Source organism: Siniperca chuatsi, linkage group LG24 (assembly GCF_020085105.1).
Source record: "Siniperca chuatsi isolate FFG_IHB_CAS linkage group LG24, ASM2008510v1, whole genome shotgun sequence".
Taxonomy (NCBI): Eukaryota; Metazoa; Chordata; class Actinopteri; order Centrarchiformes; family Sinipercidae; genus Siniperca; species Siniperca chuatsi.
The window spans coordinates 9,606,310-9,610,900 of record NC_058065.1 but is presented as its reverse complement, the minus strand read 5'-3'; the positions used below and the strand labels follow the sequence as shown (position 1 = coordinate 9,610,900).

The 4,591-nt window shown below is 39.0% G+C and overlaps 1 protein-coding gene across 3 annotated transcripts in view; it reads left to right on the top strand.

The window, feature by feature from the left end:
* Positions 1-2,211: 2,211 nt before the first annotated feature.
* mcf2la (mcf.2 cell line derived transforming sequence-like a) overlaps positions 2,212-4,591 on the top strand; it is a 54,369-nt gene continuing 51,989 nt past the window's right edge. Inside the window, exons 1-3 of one of the 3 annotated variants that reach the window (XM_044187881.1) lie at positions 2,212-2,557; positions 2,700-2,810; positions 3,532-3,635. The gene's annotated coding sequence lies outside the window, so the exon portion shown is untranslated. The remainder of the gene's footprint in view (positions 2,558-2,699; positions 2,811-3,531; positions 3,636-4,591) is intronic. The other 2 variants (XM_044187884.1, XM_044187883.1) reach the window with 2 other exon arrangements.

The following is a 4,591-nucleotide window of genomic DNA, read 5'->3' as shown; positions in this document are numbered from 1 at the left end:
TTCCGGCCTCAACTTTAAAAATAAAAGCCTCTGGAAACGTGAGGAGGGGAAAAAAATATTACTGAAGACTTTTAGTATCACAATCTTAACTATCTTCTCAACAATTAACAATAGTTACGACAGAAGTAGTAAGAAGTAGTAAATAAGCAGTGCAACTTTGGCCCTCCCAAAGTCTCTTATACTATTATATGCAATGACGTTGCTGTGAAAAAAAAACAAACAAACAAGACAGTGCTTAGTAGGAGCTATAGTTTCACTTCATATCTTAACCATCCAACTAAGAGCTCTAAGTGAAGTTGCACGATTTTTGTTCTGTACACCCAGAGAGTTTCTCTCAACCTATATTCATATTTTTAGGTTACTTTGAAGGAAAAAATGCCCAATTTCCGGTCTTGTCTTCAGTGTCTATCGCACACTTGACGCAGCTAATTGTGGCGATGTACAATATGGCTGTCAGTAACCGAGGAGTGGATGCAAGGCGTGTATGTGGCATGCATCGTGCTATGAGCTGTATAGGGGGGTGATTAATATCAGACTGAGCATTTTTTGATAAGCTAAATCAGTGGCAGAGCGCCCCACTCTCGACTCCCTGGCAGACTGCATCTGTGCATTGGCTTGCATTGAAAGTAGTTCATATGGCACAGAAGCAGATGCATCTTGTAGTATGTTTCAGTTCGTTCTTGCAGTTTAGATTTGTGTTGGATTAAGCCAAGCATGCATCAAATCCAACAGGTATATACATATATCCGACCAAAAATATTGAAATATCATATCATTCATTTTTCTTACTGTTCCTGTACTCTGTTGCAGAAAAGAAGCCTTAGCAACAATTATGCATTGTTTCAGTGCTCTCTTAACCTGTCTAATAAAATGGTTCCTAGCTTTATGTCTATGTGAATAAAATAAAGTATGACTCTATTCTATCAAGACATCTGGATACTAAACTGTCTGAAACAACTATAACAACTTTTTAATAGTTAATCATAAATAACCAAGGACCTGATGTTACCTACAATGACAGAAATAAATCTATATCCAATTTTACAATATAGTAATGGCCAATTCTTGTTCTAACTACAGTTCAAATGTATCATCATACTTTAAATACTCTGTACATCAGGCAGAACTTTTAGGCTTGCATGCATCACCTGATCCACAATCAGCCATTTAAGTCATGCCTCTACAGCTGATCAGAGGCTTAATAAATCAATGGCTATATTAGCTGATTGGCTTTTAGCAAAAACTGATCAAATTCAAACAGGAGTTTAGGGTGGTGTTTTTCATCAGACACCCACCACCCAAACGTCTCAAACAAGTACTGTGCACAATGTTTAAAGTTTGGGGGGTTCATTCAGCAGCATTCGTCCGTGTAACCTGCAATAAATAGTTCTACTCCTCTGACATAAGAGTAGGTTTGCTGTGCAGTCAGAAGTCATTTTCTGCAAATATTTTGTTCTACCACCAGATGTCATTGTGTCCATGTTGCTGGTGTCCCAGGTGAGTTAATAAAGCTCCTCCATTTGTTGGTACAGAGGAGGGATTTCATGTATTTATTTAATTTGTCAAGAGTGTGTTTTTGGTCACATTACCCTATTGACACATTCTTACAATCCGCCCCACACTAGTGAGGAAACAGGTGCAGCTGCTCAAAGACAACAAAACTGCAGGTGCCTCTCTGTGTCCAAGCTGTCACCGTATAGCAGGTAAAAGGGATCAGAATAAACATACAGCATGCTTTAACCACAAATGACAGGTCAATCAATTAGTCATGAATATAAACAGAAATGATAAAACACTAAGTTTGGGACGGAGGTGTGTGACCTGTCAAACTAGTGTAAGCTGCAGATACCTTGTCCAAGCTTTATAGAAAGTCCACTAAAACTATTGTCCTAAAGGTAAATGTGGAATTGTATAAATACACTTCCAGGTGAACCGCTCGTCCCACTGAATGGTGCACTAAGATCATTTGTGCCCCCCTCTCTTACTTTGGACTGCATCTCTAAACACTCTGAAAACATCTATGGTTGAAAATGACATTGACAGTGGACAATGTATTGACTCAGTATAGCAATGATATAAAATCTGACCTATGACTGTCATTGTCAATCCCTCCTTCCTCCCTACTTTCTTCCTCTGTCCTCCCTCCTCCCTCCTCATCCACCATCCACTCTCCTCCATGTCCTACTTGTTTCCTTGCTCTTTTCCTCCTAACCCTTCATTATTTCATCCTTGCTGTCTCCCTCCTTCCTTTCACTCTTCTTCATCTGATTTCAATCTAATCAGGAGTGTTTGAAATGTAGGTGGGTTTTTCCACCTATGCCAGTGTATGTACAGCTTGAACAGTCACACTCTACTCTTAATCTCAAACTCTTTCAAGTTCAAGTTATTCAGATAGCTTAGTAAAAAGCTCTTGGAAAGATCCTGGGCAAACAGACTAACCAAAATGTCCTCCTACAAGACGAGGAAGGAAAGGAGGAGGAGGCGGCAGCAGTACTGAACTGGGTCAAACTAATTGGGTAGACGGAGCTGTTTGGCTTGGTTTGGGAATAACGTGCAGGTAAGGATATACCGTTTACACTAGCTATTAATCTGGTACACACAACAGTCACAATAACACATTTAAACAATAAAGCACAACATCCTCCAATTTACGGTGCAGTAAAAGTCAAATTTGTTGCATCAATGTAATTTCCTAATAGGACGCACGGAGGCAGCGCAGCTCTGTCGGCAGGCATACTAATTAATCCACAGAGCTATTACTGAAGGTTCCTTATGAAGTCGTTAGCACACCAAACTCCATTAACAATCGGGTAAGTTAAATGTTTGCACATCAACAAAGAAAAGCTGTTCACACCACTTTGGACATGTTGATTAATACATTCAGGCTGACAATTCGGCATATAAGTGGTTCACTAATTTTAATGAAATATTAAACAAATGTGAGTTTCTACGCAACTCCCTGGAGAATTGCAGTGTAGAGGAAAAGTCGAAAATTGATTGAGGAATTGCTCCTATTTATTCGCATGTGGTATGCATATTTGGTATTTGACCAGGTAAAAAATATTCAGATGAAGAAGAAGAGAACATTGTAACTCATCGTTGTCAAGTACTGGTGTGTGTCTGGTGTTCATAACATTCATTAAATGAGCCTCCATTTTTAAACATTAATTGACTTCCAATGAAACCCAGAACATGCAGGTTGTTAATACAGTGATCAGTAAGCCTATCTGTCACTGTTTCTATGCTACAGTGTGAACACTGGGCTCTTCACTGGGGTGAATTGGTGTCACTATCAAAATTCAAGTTAATTGATAAAACTAAATAGTTATGCATGAATCATTCTCAATGTCCAGCACCTGGCATACAGTACACCCATGGGTCATGCATTCAGTTCACACAGTTGCATGTGTCAGTTACACCAAGTCATCCCTTGATTTAAAAAAGTTTGATGGAACTGAATTCATGTGTTTTGTGCTCTGTTGTTACTTCCATTATGTGCTCTCCTTTTCTCTTTTAATCCTTTGCATGCAGATGTACAGTTTGTTAAGCAGAGGCAATCCAAGCCTGCCTGGTCTCCTTTATTTGAAATGGAAACACATATTTGTAGTGGTGGAAACCTGAAGTTGAAACTGAAAGTGAGTTTGTGTACTTTCCTTGGAAAAGACATACGCACTTAAAATTTGTCGACTCTTTAATTTCCTTGTGCTCTGGACATCCCCTAGACCACTTCTGTGAACTTGGCTGTTAGAAGTGTCACATTGTATTGCATGTGGAACTAGTCTTGGGTCTTTATTTAGCCTGGCATATCACAGGATCTCTGTTCATATGACTAAGTGCATGCTGCTCTATTGTCAAAGCAATGAAAGGAGTCACTGTCAGGGAACTGGTAATTGGATGGGGAATTAGATACATTTGCTTTGATTGTACTACCAGAAGTCATCAGGTGTGTGTGTACTATCTGTGTGAGAGTTTTATAAGACCTGGATATGGATGCACATGCTCCTCACGTGCCGGAAAACAGCTTATAATACTGAACTTTGACACCATGTGGATCCGATTTTGACTCTATCATGGCTGAATGGATTGACTGAAACTAGCCACTCACACTAGAATTATGATCAGTTAAAAAAATACACAAAATTCTTATATGTGAATATAACTGTAACATTTGGTTAAGAAAATGTTTAAAATAGGCCTTTAACTTGGATAATGCAGAAGATGTTGCAGGAGACATTGATCTACTGGGGAGACATGCATTATTTTGCTTGGTAGAAACATGCTATCGATTTTTAAAAGTGTATTACCAGCAACATATTTTGTATATTGAATGCTAAAATTGCAGGAGATGAATTCACAGGTTGACCTAAGTTGACCGTACATGTACAAATGCTAAGATAAATTGCTGCAGAGCTCAATTGAATGAAAAGATAAAATTAGCATCAGTAATGTTGTTAACACCACTGAGGACAGACGTGTGTGTTTGGTATGGCATGGACGTTGTTATGTGTTACGCAATTGCAAAAGTGCCTTCAGTGCTGTCCTGTGTGTGTGTGTGTGTGTGTGTGTGTGTGTGTGTGTGTGTCTCTTCCTT